At 40.0% G+C, this 18,491-nt stretch overlaps 1 long non-coding RNA gene across 1 annotated transcript in view; it reads right to left on the reverse strand.

Moving 5' to 3' along the window:
* Positions 1 to 2,944: 2,944 nt before the first annotated feature.
* The window catches only part of LOC138150533 (uncharacterized), a 122,972-nt gene continuing 107,425 nt past the window's right edge, over positions 2,945 to 18,491 (reverse strand). Inside the window, exons 2-3 of the long non-coding RNA XR_011165582.1 lie at positions 3,632 to 3,842; positions 2,945 to 2,998 (exon numbers count right to left, since the gene is read on the reverse strand). This is a non-coding gene — a long non-coding RNA (uncharacterized lncRNA). The remainder of the gene's footprint in view (positions 2,999 to 3,631; positions 3,843 to 18,491) is intronic.

An 18,491-nucleotide genomic window follows, 5' to 3' on the forward strand; every position in this document is an offset into this window, starting at 1 on the left:
AGGGACTAGCAACCCTGCCTCTCACTTAAGAAGGGAGGGGAATGATTAATGGGGAGATGGTTTAGAGATCGTACTGTGAATTTTATTAAAGAAAGGGCATTTTACGTCCCATCTTTCCTCTGTAGAAGTGGGAAGGAGGCAGAATTGGCTCCTATAGACGGAGGCTCCAAACTTGGGAAGGGGCATATTAACAGAAAACAAAAGAAGATACGAATGAGGGCCCATGAAAATGGATGAATCAGAGAGCAGACTGCTCTCATTGTGCTCTGTTCTGGACCCTTGTCTCTTCCTTCTATCTGCTTTCTCGATCTGGCAGCCTCATCAGCTCCCATGGGTCTAACTATCATCTCTATGTCTGTTGTTACTTTTCCATCGTTTTAGTTGTATCGGCCTCTTCGTGACCCCATTTGGAGTTTTCTTGGCAAAGATACCAGAGTGGTTTGCCATTTCCTTCTCCAGTCCATTTTACAGATGAGGAACTGAGGCAAACAGGGTTAAATGACTTGCCCTGGGTCACACAACTACTGAGGTCAGATTTGAACTCAGGAAGATGAGTCTTCCTGATTCCAGGCCCTGTATGCTCTCCACTGCACCACCTAGATGTCTGGTGGTGTTACCAATTGCAATGGTATTGCAATGACCGACCCCATTTTATGATAAGAAGTTGTCACTTCCTCAATATCATGTAGAAAGTAGTATCCTAGATAGGTATTTCCAGTATTAAACTTACTTTAAATGGAATCTCAGGCTTCTGATACCCTCACCCACTCCCCACCCCATCTGGGCTATGGGACAGGGTTGAGAGGATTCAAGATAAACAAAGTACTAGAGATTTAAACATTCTGCTTCAGGAAACCTCTCTGACCATTACACAGTTGACCCGCCCTTCCCCAACCTGATTAACATAGTCTGTATTAGGATCTGTTGCCCAATTTACCAAATACCAGACCACCTGCCTGCCCCCTTACCCCAGGAAGCTTCCCCTGACCCCAGGTTCTCTACCCTTTGGGCAACACCACTCATTTAGTACTTAACTGCTCTCATTCTTTCAGGAGTGACTTGTCTCCCTAGGGGTGCAAAGGCTGCCGATGTCTTCATCTCCATAAACTCAATAATTCAGAGCATAAGACTACATGTAGAAAGTACTTAGTAGATAGTTGTGAACAGACTGATTTGATGCCTAAAATAGCAGAGGTCCCAGTTCCAGAAGGGCATCAGACTTGCTATGTTATCCTGGATGAACGACTTTCCTTCTTGGAGCCTTTTTCCCCATTTGTAATATGAGGGTGTTCCTAAATGATCTTTAGAATCCATTTGAGCCCCACAACAAATTAGGAATCTGTAACAATTTAGGCACCAGCCCCATTTTGGGAAATAGAGAGAGAGATAACCCCCAGGAGGAACAAGGAGGAAGAGAGATGGGCCAAGAAAAGGCAGAAAGCTTGGAGGAGATTTCTGTTCACACTTACACTTTTCTATTACCAAGAGATTAAAATGTGATATGGGGGAAAAAAGTCTGGGCAGAGAGGACAGAGTGGATTATAGTAAATAATGTCATTGTTTCTCTCAATGTTTAAACAATGACCTATTTGGATATTGCCCCAGAAATCTTTTTGTAATAAAAGTCTTAAAGGACTAGGATTCACTAAGCCTGGAATTTAGCTGTTGATCTAAATTGATTTGTTGTGAGACCTCAGGCAAGATAGTTCCCCTTGCTGGGCCCCTGTATCCTCATCTGTAAAAGGAGGGAGTTGGACTAGATAATTCTAAGGTTTCTTCCAAATCTAATGATCTGTGGCTATAATTATAACATCCCTACATGACTTGAAACTTATTGGAAGAAGGTAGTCTGCAAGCAAGGTATGTCAGCTCCCAGTTATCTGTACTAATTGAAAGGGAGCTGGTGGTGGATAACCCAAACATCATTTCTCTTTGTCTTGTGGAATGCATTGTCTGAATTTTTGTAATAGCTGCATATTATTCTTTCTGACTGTGTTTTGTTTAGGCACCTATTCAAATAAATTTGTATTGATTGAGCCCATACTAGGAGAAAACGTTGGGGGGCGGGGGGGAGGAGCAGGAGCACTGGTCTTGGAGTCAGAGGACCTTAGCCACTTACTGTGTGACACTGGGCAAGTCTGGTTGGACCTTAGATTCCTCATCTGTAAAATGACAGCATAGGACTCAATGACTTCTAGGGTCCTTTCCAGTTCTAAATCTCTGAATCATGGCATTGCCCCACTTATTTGCCATGTGATTTGAGCTTTATCCACAAAAGGTGGATAGGTAGGTAGATAGATAGATGATAGATAGATGATAGATAGATAGATAGATAGATAGATAGATAGATAGATAGATAGATAGATAGATAGATAGATAGATAGATAGACAGACAGATGATGGATAGAGACAGATAAATAGATCTATGTCAATAGACAGATATCAAAGTAGGCTGAATGCTTAAGGGTCCTATCCTAGAATTTAAAATTATCTACTCATGGTATCATATAAAGTACTAAACCAGTTTTCAAGTCCAAGCTCTGGAGAGGCAGGGTAGAAAGAATATGGGATTTGACATCTGAGGTCCTGGTTTCAAGTTTTACCTTTGCTACCTATTACTTGTGGGGACCTAAGACAAGTTACTGCCCATCTCTAGATCTCATTTTTCTCATCTGCAAATTGAAGGGATTAGATTAAAATGCTCTATAAGATCCATTCTCACTTTAAATCTTATCCTTGGGTGGCTAGGTAGTGCACTGATTAGAGTACCAGCCCTGGAGTAAGGAGGACCTGAGTTCAAATCTGGCCTTAGACACAACACAAAAACTAGCTGTGTGACCTTGGGCAAGTCACTTAACCCCAATTGCCCTACCTTCCCCCCTCCAAAAAGCAAAAAAGTTAAAAAAAATTTTAATGAAAATAAAAATAAATCTTATCCTCTTACCAGCCATGTGACTTAAGCAAATCATTTAATAGCCTTGGGCCTCAGTTTCTTCACCTGTAAAATGAATGTTAGACAAGATGATCTCTAAAGACCGCTTTCATCTCTAAAATGATGAGTCAAATGATCTCCCAGCTCAGACCTTCTATGTTGTAAGGATCCTTCTCATTCTTACATTTTATGTTCTATGATTATCTTCCTGCAGATAAGTGAGAGATAACTGTTGTTATTCTTGAGAGAGGGATCTTTTAGTTCTTTGTATTGATATCCCCAGTATTGACCACAGCACGTGGCACACAGTAGGTGCCTAATAAAAAACTTGTTGGTGAACTCCTTTTCCTTTGGTTCCAAAGACTCACCAGACCTCCAAAGAGAAAGCTCCATGTGTGCTTCTATTGATTTTTCCTTCTGCTTTTTTTTTTTCGTTGCCCTCTAGGGAAAAATTTGGCAACGCTTCATGTTCCCTTTCGCAGAATTTTGCAGCTATTATGTACCCACACAGCGTTGGCACTCAATTGGTCCCAATCAACCTGTTATGAGCTGGCCAGGGATAAACTCCCATAATCCTGACGTCAGCTGGGAGTGCTGAGACAGGGTGGAGAACACAGCTGGGTTCTTATCAGAGGCTGCTCCAGGAAAGCCTAGGGGAGCTGAGTCTACTAACTGGTGAAGCCTCAGAATACAACTTACCCAAAGAGCTAGGGCTGGGATCAGAGATGAGCCGGAACGGAATCTGGGATTGGGGAGCTTTCATTGCCAGAATGAAGTAATTGTTCACTCTCATCACTGCAGTAAATGTTGTTGGCGCCACACTGAGTGAACCTGTCTATAGATTTCTGGAGTGCCATGTGGCTGTAGAGATCCACCAGCCTGCACACAGCCAGCACTTACATGCACCGTGCTATGGGAGATAGAGGGAAATAGAATGAGAGCAATTCAAATTTATGTAACATGCTAAGGGTTACAAGGTACTCTTTCCACGAGTCTGTGAGGTAAGTAGCACACGTATTGGATGGCTAGATAGATGGGGGGGGAGGAGGAGGAGAGAGAGAGAGATACAGATGGAGAAATAAATAGATGTAGATAGATAAATGTAGATAAATAGATCTATGTAGACAGATGGGAGAGAGAAAGAGAGAGGAAGAAGGTAGGGAGATGAGAGATGGGGAGGGGAGGAGAAGGAAGAGGAGGAAGAAGAGGAAGAGGAAGAGAGAGACAGAGATAGAGACAGAGAGAGGATTTATTAAGTATTTATATGTGCTAAGCCCTGGGGATACAATTACAAGTGAATATAACAGTCACACACACACATACACATTAAGGAACTTACATTCAAAGGGGGAAAGACAACATGTAAAAAACAAAAAGGGCAGGGGAATAAGAAGGGAGGGTACCTGAGCAGGATTAAAGCTGCTACTGAGAAAAAGAAGTCCTAAAACAGAGTTGAGCTAGGAGTGAAATGAGAATTACTGAGGATCCCCAAGAAATGGTGGTCTGGCCTGGAGAGTCCCTAACCAAGAGAGTGGGCCTCAGGGCAGAGTTTTCTCCAGGGTGGGAAGGTAGCAAAAATCATTTTGAAAGTGAGTCTTGGGGTGGCTAGGTGGCACAGTGAATAGAGCACTGGCCCTGGAGTCAGGAGGACCCAAGTTCAAATCTGGCCTCAGACACTTAACATTTACTAGCTGTGTGACCTTGAGCAAGTCACTTAACCCCAATTACCCTGCCTTCCCCTCTCAAAAAAAAAAAGAGAGTCTCATAGATATCAAAGCAACTTCCCCCAAGTTACTTCAGTTAATAAGAGCTCAAGTCAAGATTTGAACTCGGGTCTCCTTGCTCTATGTCCAGCACACTGTCCACTACGTAAGCTATCTGCTATCACAAGTCACTTTCCTAGTCCCTCAAGAAACTCCAGTCACAGAAGAAATTGTCGTTGTTGTTCAGTTGTTTTCAGTCCTGTTCGACTCTTGTGACCCCATTTGGGTTTTGTTTTGTTTTTACAAAGATACTAGAGTCATTTGCCATTTCCTTTTCCAGCTCATTTTATAGATGAGGAAATTGAAGCAAACAGGGTTAAATGACTTGCTCAGAGTCACACAGTAAGTGTCTGAGGTTGAATTTGAACTCAGGTCTTCCTGACTCCAGGCCCAATGCTCTATCCACGGAAAATACACAAATGAAAAGATCCCTAGCAGCATAGGGCAAGATATTACTTAATTATTAAGCATTTATTAAGCTCCTATTAAGTGCCAGGCACTGTGCTCATCACTGAAGAGTCAAAGACAAAAGTATAATAGTCCTTACTTTTAAGAAACTTCCATCCTAAGGGGAGAAAACAGATAGAGGTGCATCCCAAAGCTATGGGAACTGGAGAAGGTGCTCCCAGCTGGGGGGGATGAGGAAGGTGTCATGTGGAACAAGAATGCTTCCTTTTCTCATGTCCTGGACCCATCTGGCCATCTGGTGAAGCCTACAGACCCCTTCTCAGATGAATGTTTGTAAAAGAAGAAAATCCATAGCATTACAAAGGAAAACAATTATGTTGAAAAACAGTCATCAAAAGATTAAAAAAAAAAAACCAACCAACTCATTTGTGATCTAGTTTGCAATAATTTGAAAAATTTGTCAGCAGACCTCTTGAGGACCCAGGTTAAGAAATCATGACATCAAAGGTAATGTTTAGGCTATGACTCAAAGGAAACCAGAAATTCTAAGAGGCAGAGATGAAAGGTGAAATACAATTAGTATGGGTATGCCAAAACATCCAAGGTTAGTATGGATTGGGATGGGCAGGGAAAGGCTTGGAAGCATCAAGAAATTACGAAACGCTTCATAAATCTGACCATCATTCTTTTGCTTTGCACCATCCAGAATTTCCCATACATCACTGGGTCCACCCAAGCAATCTATTCCTCCCCCCACCCTCTTATCCCTAACCCATTGTGTGTCCAAATCAGCAGCACCCTGCCGGCAAGTTTCTCCTTTTCCCATGACCCACTCAGTACCACCTGGTTCTGATTTGCGACCAGCTTTGCCTCCCCATAGCCACAGCAGGCCCTGTTCCAAACATTCTTGGCTTTTTCTCTCCATGCTCTGGGGGTGGTAGATCAGGTTGGGGAAGCTGGGGGAGGAGCGTGTGTAATCTCTTAGAAAGAAAATGGGGTCTCTGCCTAATAGTCCATTATAGTCAAGGCCCCTGCCTGATTGAATAGTGCTGACATAACCTGGACTGCGTTAGGAGTTCATTTAGTTCTTATAAGAATCACAGATTCTCTTTCTACAACAATAAGCTTTCCTTTTCATGTCTATCAGCTCTGGTAATGGTTGAGGGATTTGCCATCTGGTCCTGGAGTTCTAAGAATCCTCAGGGGTTATGGGCAATGCCCCAGCTTGCCTGTTCTGATAACTAAGAAGTGATTGACCATATTGGTCTGAAGCATCTCAAGCCTACTCTGCTCTGGCATCAGCAAATTTAACAGGTGGGAAAAGATGCTGAGGGCAGGGGGGCATCATTCTCCCCTTCTCACTTCCTCCTCCTCTATCCCTCCTCTACCCTCATACCAACCACCACCATCTTGACAAAAACTAAGCCACAGCCAAATTGTGGAGTAGGGGAAGTTTGTCATAGAATTCTTTAAAAAAAAATTGATATCTTTTGTTTTTCTACCACCTTCATTTCTATTTAGATCCCTCTTCCTTCCCTTACCTGGAGAGCCATCCCCTACAACAAGAGAGATATGCAGTTCAGTAAAACCAACCAATACATGGGTAGAGTCTCACATCATATTTAACATTCTGTACCCATAATCCCCCACTTCTGCAATGAAGAGAGGTAGGCATGTTTTCTGATCCTTTCTCTGGGACTACACTTGATCATTACAATTAAATAGCATTCAGTTTCAGGTTTGTCTTTCCCTCTTTCCATTTACATTGTTGTAGTCACTATTTAAGTTGCTTTCCTGGTTCTGAATACCTCACTCTGCACCAGTTCATATAAGTCTTCTTATACTTTTCAGAATTCTTTGTCTTCATTGTTTCTTATGGTACAATAATAGTCCATTAGATTTATGTGCCACAATGTGTTTAACTATGCCTCAACAGATGGGCAAGTCAAAGAATCTTAGAATAGGGAGGGACCTCATAGTCAGCAGACCCTGATAGTAAGCACAAAAGATAAAATCAGGTGCCTGGGGAAAAGGAATAGCCTTGCCCAGCCTCCTCTTGTGAAACAATAATATCAACTTAAATTTCCAAAGTGGTGCCACGTGATTTACCAAGCCTCCTGCCCTCTTTCTTTTTTTTTTTTTAACAGCAAATCCATGAAGCCAATAACGCAAGAATTACAACACTTATTTTATACTTCAGGAAACTGAGGCTCAGACAAATAGGGAGAAATACTTAGTTAATAAGAGTCAGAGGTAGAATTCAAACCTGGGTCTCCTGACTTCAGGTTTAATATTGGTAAGGAAAGGTGAGAAATTGGGTACAAGCAAAGTAGGGTAGCTGTAGTCATCCCTCAATTTGATGAAAGACTTACCTCCAACCAAAAATACACAAACACACAGAGCCTGCCATAGGACTTGAGGCCTCAGCTCAAACTTGCACTGGAGAGCCCAATAGGTAAAGTTTCAATGTGAGCTTACACCTTGTAAACCAAATACTACGAATCAGAGCTTGATTTATTGTTTTGTTGATCTTCTAGACTTCAGAAAGTGACGGGAAAATGTTAGTAATGCAGATTATAATGAAAAGTGTGTCCTGTGTACTTTTTCCCCCCAGAGTGCTGATTATTAAACATTTACCTACCAGCACACCCCAGTTGCTCTATAACAATTAAATTGGTGCAGCATATTATTATTAATTACTTTCTAATTGGCTTGCTTGTTTCTCATCTCTCCCTTCTCCAATCCATTCCACAAGAGCTCCCATCATATTCCTAAAACACAGGTCTGACCATATCACCTACCTACTCAAGAAGCTTCAGTGACTTGTAACTCCTTTGGATTAAAAACCAATTTTTTTTTGGCGGGGGGGCACTTAAAACCCTTTATAATCTGGCTCTGGGAAGCTAGGTGGTGCAGTGGATAGAGCACTAGGCCTAGAACCAGAAAGACTCATCTTTCTGAGTTCAAATCTGGCCTCAGATACTTATTATCTGGGTGACCCTGGACTAGTAGCTTCACCCTGTTTGCTTCGGTTTCCTCATCTGAAAAATGAGCTGGAGAAGGAAATGGCAAACCACTGCTGTCTCTTTGCCAAGAAAACCCCAAAAGGCACCATGAAGAGTGGACAGGGCTGAATGGACATGGTTGAAAATCAGCAACCACCTGGCTCCTGCCTGCCTTTCTGTGATTACTTCATATTATACCCCCACCCCCACCCTACTCCTCACCCTCACCATGCACACCCCACTCCTACTCCACTCCCACCCCCTATGCTATCTGAGTTGCAACTGAGAGGAACCCCAAAACAATGCTCTACCAAAGTCTTGGATTCTAAGCCATAGATAGAACTGATAGGGGAAGGGAAATGACTTCTCACTGCACTTTTTTATTCATTCACCAAAGATTTGTTAAATGCCTTCCAAGTGTCAAACATTATGCTAGGAATATGCTATGCTACTAGGTGCTAGGAATTCAAACAGAAAAATCAATAGCCCTTGTCCACAAGGATTTTAAGATAGGCCTGAAGAAATGTATATACAAAGTATTAAGGGGAGGAGAGAGCATTTAACAACTGGAGGGGTCAGGAAAGACCTTGTCTCAGAGGTACCACCTGACCCTCTGACACTTGAAGGAAATGAAGAATTCTGAGGCAGAACTGGGACTGGAGGGCATTCTGGAACTTGGGGACCATGTTGCAAAGGCCCAGAGTGGGGGATGACTCTCCATGCACAGGGAACAGTAAGAAGGCCATTTTCATGGGACCATAGCCTCCATGGGACATATCATGGGGAAGATAAAAGTAATCCCCATTTGGGATTTTCTTGGTAAAGATGCTGGAGATGTTTGCCATTTCCTTCTTCAGCTTATTTTATAGATGAGGAAAATGAGGCAAACAGGATAAAGTGACTTGCCCAGGGTCTCACAGCTAGTGTCTGAGGCCAGATTTGAACTCAAGAATATGAGTCTTTCTAGTTCTGAGCCCAGTGCCCTATCCACTGCACCACCTAGTTGCTCCTTTGGTAGCATTAACTAGACCGGGGCTTCTTAAACATTTTCTATTCTTCACCCATTTTCTTGTTTTGGCAGCATTCACTGGCCTTGTGTGGCCTGAGGGCATACACAGTGCAAAGTGCGCATGCTTTGTGTTCAGAACCAAAGCTGCAATGAAGTTGCAGATGCAACATGGGCAAGCCTGTCAGAAACACCTCGAATTCATTACACATTTGATTTTTAATTAATTTTCAGTCATTGTACTTTCAGAAAACTTTTACTGTTGCCCCCATAGTTTAATAAGCACTAGACTAAACCAGCTATAGGGCTATAGAGCAGCTAAATGGTACAGTGGACAGAATTCAGGCCCTGGAGTCAGGAGAACCAGAGTTCAAATCCAACCTCAGACACAGACAAGTCACTTAACCCTGTTTGCCTTGGTTCCTCATCTGTAAAATGAGCAAACGACTCTGGTATCTTTGCCAAGAAAACCCCAAATGGGGTCAGGAAGAATCTGATACAACTAAATGATTAACCACCACCAACAACAAATTCAGGATTCTGGTGTAGATTTAGCTTACCAAGATTCTAGCAAAGTAGCTGATAAATTTTCTCATTTTATTCTTGAAGATAAGATGGATCACGGTAGGTTAGACTATAGTGCCATCTGTTAAGCAAATTAAAGAATGGGCTGAATAACTAGACTAGCAGAGTAACCTGGAATGAATCATTGGTAAAGTGCTCAGAGATCCATGTGTTACCCTGTACTAAAAAACACTTTTATCATGATTTGGACACATAAGTGACATGGTTATCAGATCTGCAAATTACTCACAGCTAGGCTAGATCCTTAATACATCAGATAACAGAATTAAAATTCAAAAAGGTCTTGCCAGACTAGAATGTTGGGCTAAATTTAATAAGATGGAATTTAATAGAGACAAATATAAAAGTTATACACTTCTATTTAAAAAGCAGACCACTACAAAGAAAAGATGTCAGAGGCATGGCAGTTTTTGTGAGAAATGTCTGAGGGTTTTAAAGAACAGCAAACTCAGTAGGAGCCAACAATGTGATATGGTAGCCTGGAAAAAAAAAAACTGTTTATTGAAGAATTAAGTCAGCATGTCTATTGCTCAGTTAAGGTATTTTTATTACTTGTGTACACAAAAGCAGGATGGGACCATGGACACCCACGTAGGTTCTCTAACCAAATAAAGATAGATGACTGCCCAATGTATAGTCTTACAATGGGGTTGAGAAGACAAAAGGTAAGTTAGATGATAAAAAGTCAAAAGACAAAAAAATCATAACAATATCCACCAGTATCTATAATTTATTATTTCCCAATACTTTGCTCTTGACTATTAAATTACTGATTCATCAACTTTTACCAGGATCAAAGAAAGCCAATAAGTGAATCATATTTGTAGTCTCAAGAGATGACTATGTTAAGTTCCCAGGCTTATCATTAAAACAAAGTGCAACTGCTAATATCAATATCAACAGGTATCAGAATTGTGTTTACAGCTAAGAAAGAGGCAGGATGGATAGAGGGCCAAGAACTAAATTCAAAAGTCATCTCGGACACCTATTGGCTGTGTGACCCTAAGCAAGTCATTAATCTCTCAGTGCTCTAGACTAATTCTCTAAGACGATCAGCTGCACAGAAGGTACCAAAATGCACTGGGGGAGTGAGTTTCCTTTATCTGGTAATTCCCCCCATCAGTGACGTCAGAGGTCTACTCCTATTTTTTCCCCCTTACAGCAGCAGCCAAGAAACTCTATCTCTCAACTCTGGGCATTTTCACTGGCCATTCCCCAGGCCTGGAATGCTCTTGCTCCACCTCCTGGCTTCCCTGGCTTCCTTCAAGTCCCAGCTACAATCTCACATTCTACAGGAAGCCTTGCCCAATCTCTCTAACCCCTAATAAGTTTTCTCTGTTGATTATTTCTGATCTATCCTGTACATAGTTTGTACTTTGTCATTTACATGTTGACTCCCCCAGTAGGTTGAAGGCTCCTCAAAAGCAGAGACTGTCTTTGACCTTTCTTTGTATCTCCCAGTGCTTATTAGCACAGTTTCTGGCTTAATAACATTTTAACTGACTGTAGCATAATATAGAATAAATACTAGGTTTCAGATTTCCTAGAGATAAATCTTCAAGTGTATTATTAAATGCAAGGTAGACAATTTATTTAAGCTTTCAGTAACATTCCAAAGTTTCCCCATTCTGACAAAATGCTTTTTCTTTTTATATTCTTAGGGGGGCAATGCCTAATCATACAATTAATTAATGAAAAAGCATTTATTAAGTACTTACTATGTACCAGGCAGTGTGGTAAATGATGGGGATACAATTTTTTTTAATTTTAAAGGGACAATTCTTACCCTCAATGAATGTTTTTCTGATGGGAAAACAACAAATAAAAAGGAAAGATAACCAGTAAGGGGGCCAGGGTTGTTCTGAAGAAGTCAAAGAGGCCCAGGATAATGTCTGAAAGTGTTGGGAAGTTGAAGCATGTATCAAAAAATTCCTTAATAAGTTGCTTGTAAAAGTGTTGTCTTCCCATCTGGTGGGAATGCAGGGGTAGGGTTCAGATACCATTAAGTAATCTGTATAGACAAATACATAAATTTTATGAAATTCATATAATATTTTTGTCATAATCTGAAGATTTAAAGTCTAAACCAATTTTCTAATTACCATCTTCAGAGAACTTCCAAATGTACTTTCATTTCTGATTTCAATTTATTCTTAGGCTTAAAATTCATGATGCCAATTTACTTTAAGCTGAAAATTTGTGAAAACATTTCAATTAACTGAACTATATTTTGGCTAATTCATGAACTATAAAATCATATCTGTTCTTCCTGATTTTGGAGAATCAAAGATTGAAGACATTGGTTTGAGATCATAGCTAATGCCCATTGCAAACATAACTGTACCTCCAGATTTTTCAAGATCTCCTTTGCCATTTTAACAAAACCAAATTAACTCTTGATATACCAGAGGAAGAACCATACAAATGTATGAGCACTGAGATTAAAGAGGATCCTGCCCTTCAATGTTACATATGTATAACACAGTAGGTATCACTACCAAGTATTAACAGCACAGTTTTATAATACTTTCCACAGTTATGATGCTTAAACCTCATAAATGTAGCATTAACCCCACATAATCTTGTGAACAATTCAATTGTAAAACATAAGACAGAGCTCATCGTCATTTATCTGGCAACATTAACCCAGTTGACTATATTTTAAAGGAAAAAATGCCATGCATGTCTCTTCCAGTTAGGGTATTTCAGGATGGTTACACTCAAAACCCTAGCACAGACCATTTCCTAGCTTTGAAGGTGTTCATCAGTTATTCACATTTTGCATCAACTTTGCAATTGAAATAATGGTACTCAATTAATGTAGCAAATTCAATGTAAATTTGATTTATATTGGTCAACTCTAAAGTTGCTCCATTATTCCAGCTTCCTTTTCCAAATCCACACAAGGATACCAGCATCTGTGAAATTGAACTTAAAAATCACTAGAAATCTCCCCAACTTCCTAAAGAGAAATTATCTTTTGAGAGATAGTCTTGTCACCCTAAATAGGTTCAAACTGGTAGAAACTTTTCTGTGAATCATTTTTTTCCATTAATTTTTCTAAATCTCTAATACCTTCCAAATGTCTAGCAAGTTAGACTAACTCTGCTGTAAGTCACTGAATTTCTCTTTTCATGCCTATAATATTTTATCCTTTTTTTTCTACTGTTAATTTCCTAATCTTCAAATTTGTGGCTTCCAGTGGTGTGGAGAATAGAGCGTTGGACCTAGAGTCGGGAAGACTTCAGTTCAAAGCATTGTGATCCTGGGCAAGTCACTTAACCTCTGTTTGCCTCAATTTCCTCATCCATAAAATGGGGATGATAATAATAGTACCTCCTTCCCAGGATTGTTGTGAGAATAAAATGAGGTAATATTCGTAAAGCACTTTAGAAACCTTAAAGTGCTATAGAGATGCTGGCTATCATCAGCACTGTTATTATTCCAAATGACATTGCTTTGTTAGTTCTAGTTTCCTTTTTTTTCCCATCGTTTCTATCTCTCTTCAATTTAATGTACTTTCTGTATATAGGACTAATTCATTCTTTTCTAAAAATATGCTTTTCTTTACCTAGTTCTTTTTAGTTATTTAAGTACAAATTGATCTGTATAAAATTCCTTCAATTTGCCAAACAATTGAATTCAACTAAATCATTTATTTGGAATAATGTGGGCAATGAAAAGTTTTCCCACGAAAAAAGGAAGGACTGGCTTTCAAAAAAAAATCCCCTTTCAGTAGCAATAGCAGCTAGGAGGGAGGATTTACTTAAACTGCTTCTAGAATTAAATGAATACAGTTCAGCATTTGCATCCTACAGTCTCTGTGGAAGAGAGAATAAAGGAATAAGATTGGGGACAAACATTCAAATTTATTAATTTTCAGTTTAGCATTCTGTAATAAACTAGAGGCATTTATTTCATTATGAAATTTAGTATAAATTCCATTTGGTCTCCTTATAATTAACATGATCTTTCCCCTGTCCCCTGATTGGTCAAAAACAGGGGAAAAGAAGATCATTGCTCAGATTGAGACAATTCCCATGTTCTTTTTAAACAGACTCTAATTTTTAATTCATTTTCACTTAAGGGTTAATCACATATACCTAAACTAGAAAAGAAAAAGGTTTTGGAGGCATTTAATCATTAATAATGAAGACAGGACAATACCTGGTAGTTCAATTATTTTTTCTGGGATCCATTCCAATTTTACTCTGGCAAGCTTTCAACACTAATTGTTTGAGATCAGCCTTTTTTTTCTTTCTTTGCTTCAGAGACAGAACTTTTCTATTTAAAATAATTTTTTTTCATTCTCCAAGAGGTAAAATGTCTCCAAGGTATCATCTGTGCCTATAGCTAATAAAACAAAACTCTCTCTCATAGCTACCCAGAGGATGTAATTAATTTGAAAGTCAATCATCTGCTATGACCAGTTTCTAGTTCAAATCATTTTGAAAATGCGTTCTGTCCTAAGAGTAGGCAAGATAAAGAAACACCCTTTTCAGTCTGGTATATAGTTCATACAGAAGACAAAACTGATTGTGCCTCTATCACGAAGGATAGTTCAGAGAAAAAAAATTTAAAAAGACTCTGCTGACTTCATTGTAAGGTCTGATATGGTCAGTCATGAGCCAGTCACAGACAAGATCCCCACTTTTTATGTGTCTAAAGCATGAAAGAACAGGCAGAGAGATGTGAGCAAAGCCATGCAGGCCTCCTCTCTTACTCCTAATGTAAAGGGGCTGAGTCACAGGAGAAGATGACCAGAGGAAGTCCAGCAGACACTGCTAACAGCAAGCCACACACTCTCTCCAAATTTCTCCATAGTCCATATATGTTCAGGTCTCATTGTATGAGAGATATGATCTTCAGGATTCTATGAACTATCCTTTCATTTCACCTTCTTATAAACAGCAGCAGCCTAAACAAAATGAGCCAACAATAGACATGATAAGTTAATAGACATCTAGATAATCTTATCCAGCTACCAGGAAGGATCAGGAAAAAGGTTCCAAAGCCCTCAGAAGAAACTGTAGGATGTAAACACCTAGATGGCAGCTGGGTGGCCCAGTGGATAGAACACTGGACTTGACAGAAAAAGACAAGTTCAAATTCTGTCTCAGTAACTAACTAGCTGTGTGACTCTGGGCAAATCACTTTAACCTCTTTCAACTTCAATTTCCTCATCTGAAAAATGGGAATAATAACACCTAACTTTCAGAGTCGTCGTAATGATCAAATGAGATATACAAATCTTAAAGGTTTACATAAATGTTAGCTATTTTTATCATTAAACAGTCTTGTCTAACAGGAAAACAAACAAACAAATGAACAAATCCTTAGCTTTTCAGACAAGACTAGCTAGATCTAACCCGTCTTGTCTATCAACAGGAAAGCTCCAGGACTTTCTAACACAGAACTGAACTGTGCTGTGTCTACCCTCAGATAATCCGAGATTTTATTGTCAGCCCCGAATAGAATGGGTTGACACCAGAGGCCAGCTTTAGCTAGAATTCCACCCAGATATTAGAGTGTTACCTGAAACCAGGACTCCTTCTTTCTCTCAAAACCAGAGTATTACCAGACACCAGCAATCTCCCTCAGAAACTAGGCCTGAAGGATCTGCCTTCAGATTAGAGTAGCTCCCAAGGTTCTTAAACAGATTCATCTGAACTGCTTGCATTAAAAGAAGGAGAATTAAGCAATGACCTGTCAGAATCCCTTTCATATGCATGGAATAGAAAAACCATACTTTTGCTTTTTTTTCCTTTTTCTAACTTCAGCAACCTATACAGAATCCAATCTTTACCAAACCTTATTTCAAGGTTTTGAAAGGTCTGCCTGTACGCACAAAGTCCAGGGTATCAATGAGAGAAGACCTCCAATCCAGCCTTACCAGTCAGAAAGCAGCACTATGTCTGAGTCGTGACACCACAGCTGTTTTAAAATTAATCTTCAATCAATTCATTTACTTTTTTTGAATAATGAAAATCCTCTTTCTCTCCCTTCCACCTCCTCCATACTGAGAAAGAAAAACAAAACCCCTGTTATAGATACATACACTTGAGCAAAATAAATTCCCACATTGATCCTGTTAAAAAACCGTTTTTGTCTGAATCCTCATTTGGAGTCAGTCTCCTATCAGAAGATGAGCAGCTTGTTTCATCTTGAGACCTCTGGGATTGTGGCAGGTCACTGCATCATCAGAGTTCCTCAGTCTTTCAAAGCTGTTTGTCTTTACAATGTTGTTGTATAAGTTGTTCTCCTGGTTCAGCTCTTTTCACTCTGTGTCAGCCCATATGAGTCTTTCTAAAATCATCCTCTTCATCATTTCTTATAGTATAATGGTATTCCATCACATTTATGTGCCATAACTTGTTCAACCTTTCCCCCATTGATAGGTACCCTCTCAGCTTCCTGTACTTTGCAACCACAAAAAGAGTTGCCATAAATATTTTTGTATATGTGCCTCCTTTTCCTCATTTGGGGGGAATAGACTTGGTGCTGGTCAAAGGCCGCAGTCTAATAACTTTGGGGGTATAGTTCCCAATCACTCTCCTGAATGGCTGGAGTAGTCTCACCAAAGGTACATTAGTAAGACAGTCAGCAAACAGTAATTTAATACTGAATTTGTGCCAGGCATTGCGCTAAGCACGGGGATACAAAAAAGAGAGGAAGACAGCTCCTGACCTCAAAGAGCGACAGGTTAGTGGAGAACAAAACATGGAAACAAACTCTGTGCAGACAAGAGATATACAGAATAAACTGGAGACAACGAATGGAGGGAAAGGACTAGCATTAAGAGGTATCAGGAAAGGCTTCTTTTAGAAGGCAGAGAATTCCAGGCATGCAGAACAGCCACTGAGCATGCCAGGACTCGGGAGATGGATTGTCTTGAACAAGGAACTGAAAGGAGGCCAGTGTCATTGGATCTCAGAGGATGTGGGGGTTAAGACTAGACAGGTTCTGAAGGGCTCTAAATGACAGAGGATTTTTTATTTGTTCCTAGAGGTGACAGGGAGTCAATGGAGATGGATATGGCATGACATGGTGAGACCTGAGCTTTAGAAAGATCACTTTTGGAGTGAGGGGAGACTTGGGACAGAGAGATCAGCGAGCAGGCTATTGCAATAGTCTAGGCATGAAGTTATAAGGGACTTGGACCAGGATAGTGACAAGGTCAGAGGAGAGAAGGGGGTACATATAAGAAATGTTACAAAGGTAAACTAGGAAGGGCTTGACAGCTGATTGGATATGATGGGGCAAGAGAGAATTTGAGAATGACACCTATTTAGTAAGCCTGGGTGACCAAAAAGATGGTGGTGACCTCATAGTAATGGGGAAGATGGGAGTGTTTGGGGAGAAAGATAATGAATTATTTTGGGACATGTTGAATTTAAGATATCTATGGGACATTAAGATTTTCAATATGCAGTTGGAGATCTGTCTCTGAAGGTTGGGAGACAGGTTTACATTGGATAAGTAGATTTGGGAATCATTACCATGGGATTCATGGCAACTGATGAGATCATCAAGTGAAATAATGTAGAAAGAAGAGAAGAGGGCCCTGGACGGAATCCTATTGGGTTTATCCTATTAGCAGGGGTGACTTGGATGAAGATCTAGCCAAGTAGACTGAGAAGAAGAAGTCATACAGATAGGAGAACTGAGAGGGGTTAGTGTCACAAAAACCTAGAGGGAAGAGAGCCTCAAGGAGAAAATCAACAGTGTCAAAGCTTTGGAGAGATCAAGCAGGATGAGGATTGAGAAAATTCCATTAGATTTGGCAGTTAACAGATCATTGTGTGAAGCCAAGATGATGGAATAACAGGAAGAAGTACACTCAATCTTTCCTAACATAAAGTATGAAGTTGGGAAGTAGTATGAAAGAATGAGATCTTGGAATAATACAACATTTAACACCCTTGAAAAAGCAGCAGCAGGAATCTAGAAGACAGAATGTCTAGAATGTCAGCCTAGACATTCCCTCCAGATGTTGTCAGAGACTAGCCCTAACATAAAGTATGATGTCGGGAAGTAGGCTAGAAGAATGAACAAGAACAACAAAAAAGAATACCACCATAAAAAAACTATTATGGTGACAGGGATGTTCAAGATAACAAATCCAGAAAAAGAGAATGATTCCAAAACATCTACCAGCAAAGCACCAAAGAAAAACACAGTATGGGCACAAGTTCAACTAGAATTCCTAGGAGAGCTACAGCAATAGTTTAAAAAAGATTTTATAAATAAAATGAGAGAGCTGGGGGAGGGGATGTGGGATGGGGCATGAGAGCTATGGAACAAAGAATTAGAAAAGTCATTAACAGCTTGACGTAAGAGGTACAAAACCCTCCCCAAGCAACAAACTCCCTGAAAATTAGAATGGGTCCAATAGAAGATAATGACTTCATGAGACAATAAAAAATATTAAAATAAAGTCAAAAGACAAAAAAATAGAATAAAATGTAAGATATTTCATGGCAAAGACAATTCACCTGGAAAACTAATGAAAGAGAGATCATTTAAGAATAATTGTTGTTGTTCAGTCATTTTTCACTTATTATCTGACTCTTGGGATTTTGTCAAGCCAAAATACTCAAGTGGTCTGCCACTTCTTTTTCTAGCTCATTTTACAGATGAGGAAATTGAAGCAAACAGGGTTAAGTGAGTTGCCCAAGGTTGCACAGTTAAGAAGTGTCTGAGGCCATATTTGAATTCAGGAAAATGAGTCCTCCTGCCTCCATGCCCAGCACTCTATCTGCTGTGCTACCTAACTGACCAATAAGATTAAG

This window comes from Petaurus breviceps, unplaced genomic scaffold, assembly GCF_028583685.1.
Source record: "Petaurus breviceps papuanus isolate PSGF00001 unplaced genomic scaffold, PetGlider_PUasm1.0 90879, whole genome shotgun sequence".
Lineage (NCBI taxonomy): Eukaryota > Metazoa > Chordata > Mammalia > Diprotodontia > Petauridae > Petaurus > Petaurus breviceps.